General features: G+C 41.6%; 1 pseudogene; it reads left to right on the plus strand.

Annotated features, from left to right (window-relative positions):
* Positions 1-767: 767 nt before the first annotated feature.
* LOC144367738 (pantothenate kinase 2, mitochondrial pseudogene) lies at positions 768-1,843 on the plus strand (annotated as a pseudogene).
* Positions 1,844-15,915: the final 14,072 nt, after the last annotated feature.

Consider the following 15,915-nt stretch of genomic DNA (forward strand, 5'->3'; position numbering starts at 1 on the left):
GAAGTTTAATAAAAAAACAATTTCAGGTTGAGAGTTGTCCATGGAGTTCGCTAAACAATCTAAATCAGAATAGGAAGCCAGTTGGCCCCCAAATACAATGTCTTCAAAAACAAAAATGAAATGTGGTCTCCAGTACAGATAGAATAATTATGGAAATGTGTGATATCCATGATGTAGTAAAGAAATGTTCTCTTAGTAAAAATAAAAGAAAGACAAATAGAAATTTCAGGAAACACAAACAACAAAAATTGTGTAAAATAAGTCATGATACAAATACAAAGCCCATTAAAATACAGCATCATCTTAAGTTATTTCTGAAATAATAAAAGAGAATTTATTTCATCTGGGCACTAAAATATTTTTCTCCAAGGATTCTAGAGATCATGACCTTAAACCTATAAAAAGAAATATAATTGTTGCACATTATTTGACTATGCAGTAAATGATAGTTAAAAAGACACAATAATATAAATTAGGGAAAGCACTAATTTTTAATTTTGAGAATCAACCTATAAGCAACATGTGAAAGATGGGTCTCAGGTAAAGAATGAATTTGGCATTGACCTTGAAATGCAAAAACAAAAATACAGCTGACAGAATATGTGAGGGTTCAGGTACAAGCATGTGGAAGATGGAAGAAAGGAGAAAAGGTCCACTTGCCTCATCAAAGCATATCCAGAGGCTCAGGCAGGACTGCCTCTGAGGAGGCAGGATGAATCAGGCCCTAGAGGGGCTGGCTTGGGGGTCGGCTGCGGTGGGGACTGCCAATGGGAGCCGGCATGATCGGCTAGCCCCAGGAGCGCCATGGCAGGGCAGCCTCCACCTCACCCTCTTGGGCTGGGGAGCCAGCGCCCACAGGCTCCAAAGGGCAGAGGCGGGAATCACTGGGGCCTCTGGTGAGCAGCCTGTCAGCACCTGCTGTTGTGCCTCAACAGATGGTGTGAGGCCCCATGGGCTCAAATCCTACAGCGGCCCTGCCTGGGTCTCTGGCTCACAGGTCGAAAGCCTCCAGAAAAAGCAGCGGCTTTTTTCATGGTTTGGCTTGGATATTGGTGGAACCCTTGTCATGCTGGTTTATTTTGAACCCAAAGAAATCACTGCTGAAGAAGAAGAGGAAGAAGTGGAGAGTCTTCAAAGCATTCGGATGTACTTGACCTCCAATGTGGCTTATGGGTACAGGGGCATTAGGGACGTGCACCTGGAGCTGAAGGACTGACTGTGTGGATGCAAAAATAGGTGGTCTTCAGCTTTGCACACTGCATGAACTAGACTGCTTAATCCAAGGAATTTTATGTATTGACTCAGTTGGTTTCAATGGACTATCACAATGCTATTACTTTGAAAATCTTGCTGATTCTGAAAAATGTCAGAAGTTACTATTTGAGTTGAAAAACCCACATCCTCTGCTTCTGGTGAACATTGGCTCAGGGGTTAGCATTTTAGCAGTGTACTCCAAAGATAATTACAAGAGGGTCACAGGCACAAGTCTTAGAGAAGAAAATTTTTTTTGGTCTCTGCTGTATTCTTACTGGCTGTAGCACTTTTGAAGAAGCTCTTGAAATGGTATCTTGTGGAGGTAGCACCAAAGTGGATAAACTAGTGTGAGATATTTATGGAGAAGACTATGAGAGGTTTGGATTGTCAGGCTAGGCTGTAGCTTCAAGAACATTAACCAGGTGGTATTTGTTGGAAATTTTTTGAGAATTAATACCATTGCCATGCAGCTTTTGGCATATGCTTTGGATTATTGGTCCAAGAAACAGTTGAAAGCACTTTTTTTTCAGAATATGAGGGTTATTTTGGAGCTGTTGGAGCACTCCTGGAACTGTTAAAGATTCCCTGATTGTTAGCTGGGAGGGTATCCTGAAATTTTTACAATGGGATCTGTGGAGTTTTGTTTTTCATAAGACTTACTCAGTTTTATGATCGTGTACTACCTGAATCAAGTTGAGAAATGACATGTATTTTTCTAAGTAATCAAGATAAATCCTTAAAAAAATTCAGTCTAATCTAGCAACCAGTAAGGAAAAAAGCATTAAAAAACAAGTGGACCATGTTCAGGCAGCATGAGGATTGCTGTGTTTAAGTTGCCCTTCATAATAGCGCTGTTACACCTGTGGTGTTTATGGAAATATCAGCATAACTCACTGCAGACACCTTGGAAGAGCTGTCCTGCCTTGAGCTGGCTGTGTTTGTGCATCCTGATTTAACTTGCTGTGTGCAGGACAGGCTTCTGTGTGTGATAATCTAGTCAATGTTTTCTCAGTACAGCCTTAGAGATTATCTGTGCATTACTCTGGTTTGCATTTAGCCTTTGTGTGTACATATTGAAAAATGGTTTATTTTAAGCATCTGCAAACTTAATTGGGTGAGTTAATTCTGTTCCTGAAACTGAAAAAGCAACTTTTAGAAGGGAAGCTCTTGTGTTACTTCTCTAAATCATGGGAAGATCCATATGGAAGGAGAAAACTGATGGCAGAATTCCCTAGGGTAAGGGGCATAATGACCTGACCAAAGTGGGTGAGCTAGTGGAAAAAGCAGAGGCTGGCAGTGTGACACCAAGGAGACTCTGGAATAGAAAGCTCTTCAAGGAGCCATGTAGAGAGTATCCTTTCAGGCTGAGTAGCAAAGGAGGATTTGAAATGTCTGCTGAAGAAATCTGGGAGCCTCTCATGCTCATGGGTTTCAGGCTACTTGAGTGTCTTGCTAAGGGCTGGACCTTTTCTTTCTGCTGTGCAGAATAAGTTAAGAAGCCATCCCCTTGGAGACAGTGAAGCTTTTATATCTAATGTACCAAGTGATGTGGGAATCACAGTTGAAGGCAAGGAAAGGCCTGGTATAAAGCAGCCTTGTAACCAGAAGGAAGATATTGAGGTCTTCCCTGTTCTGTGATCTCTACATGTAGCTCAGTTTTTTTCTGTGGTGGAAGAGAGGGGTGAGTAGATTGGGTGTTGGCTGTGTGATGGCAGCAGAGAGCCAGCTGCATGCAGGGCATTCCATAGCCTTTTTCCTGAGGAACACATGCCTTTATGCATGTGCCTTGACACATGTAGAGAGTGGGTTCAGCTGGGATGGGGCCTCCTGCAGCAGAGTAAGAGGGATGTTGCTGAGATGGCAGTCCACCCTTATTGCAGCCACTCATCTCTAGGCCTTCCACTCTCAGTTGTCTGCTTGTTGGCTGCACTTTCTCCTTGCTACCAAAAACACCACCACCATCTACCCACTTGTACTGGGACTAGAGGTAGGGATTTCTCAGCTCCTGTGCCCTTGGCTTTCCTGCTCCCCTGGGCAGATTATTCCCCTGAACTTCCATCTCATGGAGCACATGAGGTTATGACAGTACTCCACATGGACAGTCTTTTCAGCCCTGGCTATTCCTACAGTCTAGCCTAGAAGGAAATTGAAGCCCAGAAGTGCAAATATACCCAAGGTCACACAGCTACAAATGGGCAGAAATGGAATCAAGCCCAGATCCTTCTGGACCCAGAGCATGAGCTGTGAATGTCTCCCTGGCCTTCCTCCAATCCACTGCTCCTCTTTTGAGAAGCTGTTTTTCCTCACTTTCTACCTTGTGTTCAGCCCCCCCCCCCTGTCATTCCATGACAGTGTTCTTGATAGGCCACCAATGAACCTCCAGTTACAAATCTAATGGGTATTTCAGAATCTTAGCTGTGTCAGCTCTTAGCAGGCTCCTCTTGCTTCTCTGCCTTGTGGGATATTTCCATCTTTTCCAGTTTATTCTCTGATGACAGATGGTGTCAGTTCTCAGACACAATCCTGGATCTTCTCAAGCCATCACCACAATCCTGGATCTCTTCAAGGCAGCACCCCACCCAGACATGGACCTTGAACTCAAGCCCTAGATGCTGTTTCCTCTCTACCTGTGGACCTCCAAGCTATCCCTGCAGACGTGCACATCCTCATCCAAGCTTCCTGCCATCTCATGACCTTTAGCCCATAAGGTGCACTCAGGGTGGTCACCATGGCCAACACCCTGTCTGCTCTCAGTGGTTGTCCTAGTCTGCTTTTCATCTGGTGGCTTGAGTGTCTCACCTTATCCTACCCCCAGTAGAAGCAGCATGTGGGCTGTGGCTATGGCGCAGAGAAAAATATATGGAGGAGGGTGGCTGGTAAGTGGTAGGAGGTAGCTGGGTGTAGGGAGATGAGGGCAGTAAGGGCACCTATGTTTGATTTTGGACTGTCAAATAGGCAGCTGAGTTTTTATGTCAGAGATACAGAGCTGGATAATGTGCATGCACATGGGAAAAGCAAGAGGATTTTGTAAATTCCAACAGCATGAGAAAAATAAGAGTAATGCAATGGGCAGTGAAGAAATAAGAGACAAAACAAGCTATTCATAGGGGCCAGTGGCTCAGACTGAGTGTAGGTCTTCAGGCACATGGTGGAGAATGGATGAGGCTGTCCAGATTTAACTACATGGTCATAGATGGCCTCACAACAAGTTTTCCTGAAGCCATGGGACTAAAGCTAAGCTACAGATGTCCTAGTGAGGAGTAGCACTGGCTTAGAGGACTTTGGACCAACACTTTTTCTCTTTAAGAAAAATACTTTCAGGTTTGGGATATATAGCAAGAGGGTTGGATTGGGGGTGAATCCTTGGGGTCATGTGGGCTGAACAGGGAAAAATCCCAGTACTGCTACTTCAGGCCACCCTGAGTTCACAGTTGGAGACTGTCAACATGTGCCTGTATAATTGAAGCCTAGGTAGTTGGTAAGGCCTGGACTTTCACTGTAATCTCCATTTGAAGCCTAGCATTCTCAGACTATAGCCTGTTACAGAAGTGGCTAAAGGCATCAGCACCTACCTCCTCTGCTTGAGCAGAAACTTTCCCTTTGTATTTCCAAGTCTTGCTACCCAGGCAACTACTCTAAATTGAAATGCACAGACTCGCACATTAAGTATTTTCAAAACTCGCTTTTTATTTACATGTGTTTCAGTTTTTAAACAAGTGATTAGCAAAAAAAAAATACATTAAAATTTCAAAATAGCAATTAAATATACAAAAATATACCTTACAAAAAAAGTATATCCAGAATGGGCTACTGCACTAACTCCAAGAGCACTGCCTACTCAGAAGGAACCTCATCTTACTGGGTTATTTAAGAGCTGCATGGTCAGTCCCCTGCCTCCACCAATGTCTTCCTGCACCTATCAACATGGAAGACAAAGACAGCCTTCTTAACACAGGTCAGACCATGTCACATCTCTGCTCAAAACCTTGCAGTGGTTTCCCATTGAACTTAGAGTTAAAAAAATAATCCCTAAATTGATCCATGGGGCCCTCCACCATCTCACACTCCTGCTTTAAGGCTTTTGCTGTTGCCCTTGTCTGGAACTTTCTTCCAAAGATATTCACATTGAATACAGAAAGTGAATAGATAGTATCTCTCATGGTTTTGTTTTGTGTTCCTAGGGATAGAACCCAGGGCCTCCTTCATGCTAGGCAAGTACTTTACCACTGAGCTATATGCTTAGCCCTTATCCATTTTTATTTTGAGACAGGGTCTCCCTACATTAGCTAGTCTGGTCCCAAACATGCAATCCTCCTGCCTCAACATCCTGAATAGATGGGATTACAGGTATGTACCACTGTACTCAGAAAACAGTAACTTTTAAATTGAGAAATAAAGAAATATCAGCAAAAGCATATAATTGAATGTCTGGAGGTCATTAACAGAATACTAAAAAGAAAAAAATAAATATTTCTTGCAGTACTGGCAATTAAAAAGTGGCTGCTGTTTCTACACATGTACAGTCATGTGCTGAATAACACAGCAGTCCACAAACACAATGGTTGTCCTATAGCGTGATATCTAGTGGTTATTGACATGGTAATTGTTCCACTTTGTATAAGTACATACTGTGGTGTTCATACAATGACAAATTGCCTAAAGATACATTTTTCAGGACATAGCACAACCACAGGCAATGCATGACCATATATATGTTTGTGATGAGCTGAGAAATGAATTCTTGAAAGATATGCACCAGATTACTTGCAGATGTAACTTTTCAGGGATCAGTTGAAAGGAACAAAGGGATAAAAATCAGTATTAAAGCTTTTAGTCTTTTTAACCTGCCAAAAAGCAGAGAATATTTGCCTGTGGCAAGTGGGACTAGGAAAGAGGCAAAACACTTGTTTTTCTATAGAAACTCTCCAATAGTATTTTATTTTTACCTTGACGGAAATTAAAGAAAATAAATTTTAAAAAAGAAAAAAAGAATAAACAGTTCTTGTTTCAGCATAGCACACACAGAAATGTACACTAGAACCCCAAAGTACCATCAAAACTGAGATGATGCTAGATTTGGAAATTTTCAAAGTACTACCAGCAGCTCACTAATACAATAAGATAACCTGAAACATTTGGTTTTAAGCATTTTAACTTCTTGACATCAACCCGCAAGGATTTCAAAATGTTCCTCTATTAACAACATAGTCACTATATGAATATCAGGGCCTCTTCTCTTATTCACCTGTCAGCTGCTGGGAAACTGGTACAATATTTTAGCATTTGATCTTATTTTTCTCCCTCTGGATCACGTGGTTGGCTTGGCCAAATGCAAGTGTAACATGCCAAGCCAAACATCTGTCACTAGACAGCAGAACATTTATTGGTCTTACCTAAAAGAGTGTTTTTTAGACCACGGACACTGTAGTCATTAAGCCAAGATGAGGACCCAACCTTGGTGAATGGTGTGGCTGGACTTCAAGGTCTCAGGGAGCAGCCAGATTCTCCCCATGCTCACAGAGCCCTGGAGGGCCCAGCCTCTCCTTGTCAAGCAATGTCCAGAAAAAGAACAGGAAGGAAATTCTTATGAAGAAACAATAGGCAGGTCTACAAAGAGTTCTTTGAGACACTTCTGTAGTTTCTATACAACTCAAGGGCTAAGACTAAAAGTGGCTTCTGCTACTTATTCATGGGTCAGCCTTGGCATCTGATGCAAATGCTCTTCCAAACCCTAGCTGGCCAGGGGGGATAATAAACACAGTTTTTTCCAGACTGCAAGCAAAAGTGAAATTCTGGTTCTCTACCCCTGATTTTATCCCAGGCAGGAAGGGAAAAAAATTACAAAAGGTTCCTGTATCTCCTCAGCAGATCTTTAGCATGGGAATGAGTATGTTGCCCTGGTTACAAAGATCAATTGAATACAACATAGGTAAGTGCCAATCCAAACTGTCCTTTGGTGCCACATGCCTGTAATCCCAGTGACTAGAGAGGCTGAGGCAGGAGGATAGCAAGTTGGAGACCAACCTCAGAAACTTAGTGGGACCCTGTCTCAAAGAGAAAATGAAAAGTGCCGAGGAGGATACAGCTCAGTGGTAGAGATTTACCGAGCATATAGGAGGCTCTGTGTTCAATTCCTAGCACCAGGAAAAGGGAAGAGAAGGGGTGGGGTGTGTGGAAGAAAAGCCATTTAAGGTGTTTAAGATAATAGGGCCCAAAAACTTTACCTGTGCATTTATGTGTAAACTTTTGAGAACAAAGGCCTGAAGGCTATATTACAGTCCACACAGGTAAATTTATTATGTAGTTTATTAAGTTTATAAGACATCTAACAATTACATTTTGGAAGTGGGTGTTTGGAGAGTAACATGTCATTAGAGTGCATGATTAGAATGTACAAGGCCCTAGAATTAGTCCCCAGCATCAAAAGATACAACATAAGTAAAATAAAAATTGGGAGAATGTATCAAATATGACATTCATTTTAGAATTATTAATATCATTCCATTTTTTTCTGACAATTATATTACTGAAGGATTGATTGTCCTTTAAGATCATTCTTGCTTCTTAAAAAAAAAAAAAACCTATTATCACCTAATTACCTACCACCCTCCTAATTCTCCAAAATAGTGGAGCAATGGGTTAGAAAGGAAACTTCCTTTTAGACTACTTTTTTAAAAGTCCCCCCTCCAAGTACTGGGGATTAAAACCAGGGGCACTCTAACACTGAGCTACATCCTCAGTTCTTTTTATTTTATTTTATTTATTTTGAGACAGGATCTCACTAAGATGCTGAGGCTGGCCTTGAACTTGTGAACCTGCTGCCTCAGCTTCCCCCACTGCTAGGATTATAGGCCTTAGCCACCTCATTCACCTCTCCCACTGCTTCTTGATTTCTTACTTTTTAGGCCTCTTAAGCATGATCCCAGGTATGCATTAAGACCAAGAGTTTTTTTGTTTACCTCATAACAAAAACTTTTCCTAAAATCTCTCCCTTCACCCACCCTGTTATTCTCATCTGCACATATTATTTTAATTTACAGCTTCTATCCCAGGTTATAATCCTAAATTGTAACTATTTGCCAAAGTATTTCCACTTTCCTCATACAACTGACCTTCATTTCCTGATCTCACTTGCAGTTAGCTGCAGCCAGATGACTGTTATAGCCAAGGAATATAGGCAGCAAAAAGTAGCTTCCGGGTCTAGCCTGCAGAGTTCTGCCACATGTAATTCTCCATTCTCTTTTTTCATTCACCAATTTCATAGATAAGATTTAAAGACCCAGAGAAGTATAGAACTGCAAAGGAGAAGTAGGTTAGTGCTTATGGAGAGAATCCAGGATCCTAAAGACATCAGCAGCAGCCTGGTTGGATCATTCCCTAACCAAATGCAAGTTTTTACTGGATTAGGCATTTGAGCTCTCTCCCTCTCAACTGGACTTTGAACTCCAGAACTTTACTGCTAAGCCACATCCCAAACCCTTTTTTTTCTGAGACAGGATCTCACTAAGTTGCTGAAGGTCTTGCTAGATTGCTGACACTGGCCTTGAAATTTCATGCCTCCTGCCTCAGCCTCCCATGTCCCTGGAATTAAAGGTAAGCACCAGGGTACCCACAGGAGTTTTCTTCTTATAGAAGATTCTAGTTAATTAATTGAAGAAAAAATGATAGAATTAGATTACCATCATTTTAAACACTAATGAATTAATGAATCTAGACAATGATCATCAATGACTGTTATTGTTGATGGAAAGAGGGATCTTTGAGATTATTCACACAATACTAAAAACCCTTCATTGAGTTCTAGGGCTCTTTTTTCTATTTACATTCACTTCCAGATCATAATCAATCCCAGGTTTTTAATACATCTATACATTGATAACTTCCAAAATTATATCTGTATCCAGCAAAGTTCTAGATTTCTATTTTGATCACCTTCTCAAAGTCTCTACTTGGCTGCTTACAAGGAATCTAAAGCATAACATGTCTTCCCCATCTGAGTAGATGAGTCTAGGCCACTATTGTCTATCACCCAGTGACAAACTTCTAAGGGGCCCCCTTCTAGGAAGTTCTTCACACAACATCCAGAGCCAGTTACCTTTTCAAAAACACAAATCAGCACTGTAGCAGGGCTTCCTGAGATCCTGGTGGAGAATCTCTCAGAGCTTCTGCCAGCAGCCCTAGGAGGCCATGGGGCCAGACTGGCAGCATTTCCCAGGGTGTCCTGCTCAATGGGCTCTATGTCAGTGTCACTTACTTCCCCACCCCCCAGCAGACACTGTTCCAGGACCAAAGTTCTTCCTGTACCTCTTGTGGTAGGCCCACTCCGACCTGGACTCAGACAAGGTGAGGGCCATGCAGGGCAACCCACAGGACAGCACTGCACCCTGGCAGCCACTGCTGTCTCAGGGACCCCTGTTGCTGTGCCAGGGGCGCCCTTTGCCCTCGCCTCCCGCCTCCAGTGGTGGAGGAGAAGGTCCCCCAGACCCCTGACTCGGCTGCTGACCTACTTTTTCTCCCTGGACTCTGGCCCTGGGGTGAAAGGGGTGCCTATTTGATTGACAAGATCCCAGGGACCTTGGAGCTGTGTTGAACTCCTTGAGACATGGGAAGCTGGTCCTTAACAAAGACCTCACTGAGGAAGGAGTGTGGGAAGAAGCAGAATTTTACAATATCACCTCACTCATAAAACTTGTAAATGAGAAAATTAGAGAACGAGACAGCAAAACATGACAGTGCCTGTGAAGCATGTATACCCTGTGTTCAGTGTCAGGAGGAGTGGCTCACACAGATGGTGTCCACCATGCCTAATGGCTGGAAATTGGAGCAGCTGGTCAGAATTGGCTCCTCTTACCACTATGAGAATGAAGACCAGGCCGAGCTCTTCTGTGTGGTTTTCAAGGAGCTGCCCAACACCCCATATGGCACAACCAGTGAGCCCAGCGAGGAGGCCAAGATTTTGCAAAAACGGGGCTCAAGGATGTGAGATGCCGCACTGACAGCCAAAGAAATGATATACTTTTGCCCAAGATTCAGTGAACCGCCATGTCCAGGAAGTACGTCTGTGAGAAGAAAACTTCTTCTGATCATTTCTCTAGAGATCTGGGTCTGCATCCTATTTTGCCTCAGAGATGGCTGGTGAGAGACAGCCCAGCTGTCTAAGGCCAGGCATCCCCATAGACAGGAGGCACAGGGGTCAGGGGGCCTCTCTTGGAGCCTGCTCTGTGCTTTCCCAGTGCTGCATGGGACTGAGGCAGGGTGCTCCCAACTAGCCTGCGCAGTCCTGAAGACCATCTGAAGGGCAGGGCCCTTGGTGCTACATTCACAGTCTGTGATAGCAGTTAAGGCCTCACCAGGAGAAGGGGGCAGCAGCCATGTGGACTGTCCAGCACACTGTGGCTCAGGTCCAGATGCCTGGGTGATCATTGCTTAAGCACCTGAACATCATCCTCAGGTTAGGGAGGATGCTCTGCCTTCAGTGTGATCAGTTGACAGTTTCTCAACCTCAGCGAAGACCCCTGACAATGGTGGACTCCACATCATCACTACTTTCTGGGCACCTACCCTGAGGATCGGCCTCCTTCAGAGCCAGACTCATATTCCAGCCTGCATAGCCAGGACAGTCAAGGCTTCTTGATTTGTCTTTTTCCAGGAAAAAGATTTTTGTATCCCTTTTTTTAAGTGTGAATAGATTACCCAATGTTTATACTCTTTAGAAATGACTAAAAGTGTTGCTATGTTTTAGATGGATCTGTCAAATACTTAAAAGGGAAGTAGAAGTTTTGCCTCATGGGTTCCACCTGAGGGCTCATCGGGGAGCTGGTGCCCACCAGTACCTTTGTCACACCTGGGATGGAGGCTAGGTGGAGGCCTGTCCCCTAGCTTCTGGAGCTGACACTCCGAGTCACATTGAAGAGTTGGGATATTTTTAGTGCATCATGTGTCTCTTCCTCTCTGGCTCTGTTTTCTCTGTAAAACAATGCAGTTCTTCTTTCTAATAATCCTGGAGCATTTGAGACTTGACACAACTTACATGACCCAGCCAGTGTGCCATCCATGCTGCTGGGGTTACTGTAGAGGCTGCCCCCTGCAGGCTGTAAGACTCTTGAGTGGGGGCTGGGGGCCTGACCCCAGTGAGCAAGCTCTGCTTCTTGAACTCTTTTTGCCAGTGGGGCTGTGCAGACTGACCACTGGAGTTGCCTGTGTGAGGTCAGAAGCTCTGATGCTGTCCAATGTCAATGCTCCGAGAAACTTTTTGCCTAGGTCCTCATTTTTTTCTTCTTTGCCAATAACCTGATTAACCAAGTTTTTCAGCATCTAGGATTTACCTCCTCTTTTTGTAAGGCCTCTTGTATGTTGTTAAAGTTTCAGCTTAAACAATTTATAAAAACCTTTCTATAGGGCAGATTTAGTCACTGGCTGAACTGGTCCTCCCCAGCAGAACTACAAGGGAAGGTGTTTCTGTTGGCCCTGGGGAGCTGCTGGGTACTTAGCATTTTTTGATTTTGAGTGTGGAGATTCCTTCTTGGTTGACTGCTGTATCTAGTTTATGTTAATTAATATAAGCTGTGTGTCATGTATATATACCCCTCCTGTGCTACAATAAACGGCTCCCACTTTTGCTATATCAATTTATGCAAGTTGCTCGTTTCCCCCGGTTATTTTGCTTCAGCCAGACTATGACAGATGGTGGCCCTTCTGGGAAGCCCCAGGACATTGGGGGTAAGTTATGAAAAAAAGCTGCCATTCAATAGATAGGACAGAAGCAAATCTGCTCATCCCTATACAGATAGGGTGAAAGGGAATATGGCCATTTTGAGAAAATGGAGAAGATTGATACAGTATGTTTGTATCTTGTTTTGTCTCAGTGTATTGTATTGTCTTTGTGAAGAAAATATGGTAGGTGTGAAAAGTAAATTACTAAGGGAAGGAGGCACCCCAGTGGAAACAAGAATAGTTAGGGCATGTGTTGATGGAAGCTCAGGCACTCTAATCAGAAAGAAAAAGAAAGTTCAGAAGAAGAAGGATTATCAGGAAAAAAGTTGCAGCAAAAGGCTATTACTGAATACTTTTCCTTACTGGATGGTGTGTGAATCAGCACGGTGTCTGCCACATGTGTGAGTCGGTCATGGCACAGCAAGGACTTCCCAAGAGGCAGCAGCCAGCACTTCCCTGCCCCCCACCTGGGGAGTGGACACCACTGCCGAGAGCCCAAATCCAAACCTGACCCAGAGGCACAGTCTCACAGGCTCTTGCTCCCTGTGACCGGAAGCAGTTTGAGTCCAGGACACTGCCCAGGGCCATCTGGGGCTGCCCAGGATGCTGCAGGCGGAAGACGGCCCTGTGCCCCTGAAGTTTGATCATTTCCAAGGCCAGTAACTACAATGGTTCTCCCACACATGGAAGTTAAAGAGTAATAAGCACTATTAAGGCTTATTTCAAATGTAAAATAAACCTTCAGATAATGTACTAAATTGTTCAGAAGGTTGTTTTTTTAGTGCCTGCTGGAATACTACAGGATTTTTTTTAGCCATCTGGAGTTCCTGCCTTCGTCCCAGTGCCAGTGAAGATGAAGGTGGAAGAATTTCCAGTGTTGCTGAGAACCTGAGGAAACTTCAGATCAAGCTAGCTGCCTGAAGAACTTCCCTGGACTGTGATTTAAGCTAGCTGCCTGCAAAATTACCTGGACTGTAATTTACATGGACTGTGAGTTAATCTATTGAGACACAGCTTTACCTGGGCTGAGAAAACAAACTGTAATCCACAACAAACTGTAACTCGGTATCTTTGCTAATGGTATCATTGCAAGGGCTTCTTGCATGGAGCCATCAATTGGCTTGGTATGGTGGCATTTTGTATCGTCCCCTTCTGCTTGTAGCAGGTTATTTACAGTGTTTCCGTAAAAACCACTATGGTTGTTATTTAAATTAAACAAAAGGGGGAACTGTTAGGGTAAAAGTCAAGATGGTGCCTGGCATTTTGTCAGAGGGAGTGGTTTGTGAAGTAACAACAGCGAGCCATTAAGTGTGGAGATTCCTTATTGGTTGACTGCTGTATCTAGAATATGTTAATTAAGATAAGCTGTGTGTCATGTATATATACCCCTCCTGTGCTACAATAAACTGCTCCCACTCCTGCTGTATCATTGTACACAAGTTGCTCCTCTCCTCCCCCCTCCCCTGGTTATTTTGCTGCAGCCAGACTGCAGCACTATTAATAACTAATAAAAAAGAGAGAGAGAGAAAATAGAGATACGAGTATTAAAAACAAACTGAAGATTGGAAGTCCATCTGCTGTTTTACATTTTTTTCTTTTTTGTCTTAACCCTGGTAGTTAGTTTCAGAAGAAATTTTCAGACTCCTCATAATCATTTCATATTTCCATGCATTGTGGCTTAGAATATGACTTACACTCAAGACCTATTTTAGCCTAATGAAATGAGGAACTACACATAATGTTGATTTTAGATGTTGCATGTTTGTTTTTGTTTCATATGTGTCATAGTAGCATATCATTAGAATAAGCTCATTTAGTAACATCCTCTCTGAAATTTTATATATTTTATATATGTAAACATGTAAAATATATAAAATTATATAAAATTTTATATATTTCCTTGTCCACAGACTGCAACCACATGTCAATAGCAGTTTCTGAGAATTCTCTAGTCCTGATGTCTAAACAAATTATTAACATTTTATCTCCTATTGTTAATCTTTTTTGACCTGTTCAGGTTCCCAGTATGTTTTATATTTTTAAAATATTACCTTTACGTCTCATCTGTGCATTTTGGCCATTCCTTATTGTTAATAAATGACTTCTAGCAAGCTCACATGACTATCTTGCTTGGACTCTTCTTGTCAAATAAAGACAGCAGTTCTAACACCACTGCATGTATTCACAAAGTGCCAGAGCCATTTTATTTTCCATACAAAAGATTGTTCATGGAGCTTGCAAAAGAAGGTAATTGGTCCTAAAATTTTGCTTTAGACTAACTTAATAAAGAATCTTTTATAAGCAACTGTAAATGAGCCACTATAAATGACACTTACAATTTCTACTAATGAAAAAATAATCATCAGGCTAATAATACAGATAATATGTAATTGCAATTAAATAAGTTAAGAATTGTAAATTAATTATACTCATAAAGTGCCAGGCTTTTTTCAGCAACCAGGAACTCAGTAATAACTGCAACATTAGCACTTAGCATTTCCTCATTTGAGAAAACTAACATATCAGCTGGTAACAAGTCAAAATGAATAAGAAAAATTTTTGCTACTCTAACTTGTATAAAACCTAGCTGCTATATAACTCTCTGCTGTATTACATTGCCTTAAAAAAACGTCAGTTTAGCATTCAAAATAATTAAGAAGATGTTTTGATTTTCTTTTCAGTTTCTCTAACACAGCTACCTTGTTTATTCTAGGTTTCCTGGATATGAGAGGTGGCATCACACAGGTCAAGTAATGCAATGTCATGCATAAATATAAAACTTATTTGTAACAATTGTGATCATTATCAGCAGGAGATTCCACAGTAAAACTGTGCCATCATTGCACCAGAAACAATGCAACTCCTAGAAGAAAATATAGGATCAACATTCCAGCATACAGGCATACAAAATGACTTTCTCAATAGGACCCCAAAAGCTCAGGAAATAATGCTAAGAGTTAATAGTTGAGATGGCACCAAATTAAAAGGCTTCTGCACAGCAAAGGCAATAATTAAAAATGGAAAGAGAGAACCTAAAGAATGGGAGAAAAACTTTGCCTAGATGCTGTTTTGAGAGAGGATTAATACGTAGAATATATAAAAAAAACTCAAAAAATCAAATAACCCAATTAATAAATATAAATATACTAATGTATTAAACAGACACTTCTTAAAAGAAGAAATACAAATGGCCAACAAATTTATGAAAAAAGGTTCAACATTATTAGCAATTAGGGAAATGCAAATCTCACAACAGTCAAAATGGCAGTCATTAAGAATACAAATAATAATAAATGCTGGAGAGGATGTGGAGAGAAAGGGACACTTTTACACTGTTGGTGGGATTGTACATTAGTACAACCACTATGGAAATCAGTATGGAGGTTCCTTAAATGGAATCACCATATGACTCAGCTATACCAATCCTCAGTGTTTATCCTAAAGAATTAAAGTCATCATATTATAGAGATACATGTATATCCATGTTTATATCAAAACAAAACACAATAACAAATCTATGGAAGTAGCCTTGGTGTCCATTGACAGATGAATGGATTAAAAATGTGGTGTACATACACGATGAAACTTTATTGAGCCATAAATAAAAATAAAATTATGTCATTTGAAAGAAAATGAATGGAAACAGAGACTATTATGTTAAGCAAAATAAACCAAAGTCAGAAGATCAAGTGTTGTTATGTTTTTCTCTGATATATAGAGGCTAGAGAGAAAAAGGAAAACAAAAGTTGGGGTGTATCTCCTAAAAATCAGTGGGAGGTCAAAAAGAGGAAAGGGAGTGGGAGAACGGGAGTGAGGGAACAGTGCTAAGGAATGATATTGGCCAAATTATATTCTTATAATGTGTGCATATATGAATATGTAACAAAAAATCCCATCAATGTGTATAACTATGATACACCAATAAAACTATTGAAAATAAAATTCATG

Source organism: Ictidomys tridecemlineatus, chromosome 11 (assembly GCF_052094955.1).
Source record: "Ictidomys tridecemlineatus isolate mIctTri1 chromosome 11, mIctTri1.hap1, whole genome shotgun sequence".
Taxonomy (NCBI): Eukaryota; Metazoa; Chordata; class Mammalia; order Rodentia; family Sciuridae; genus Ictidomys; species Ictidomys tridecemlineatus.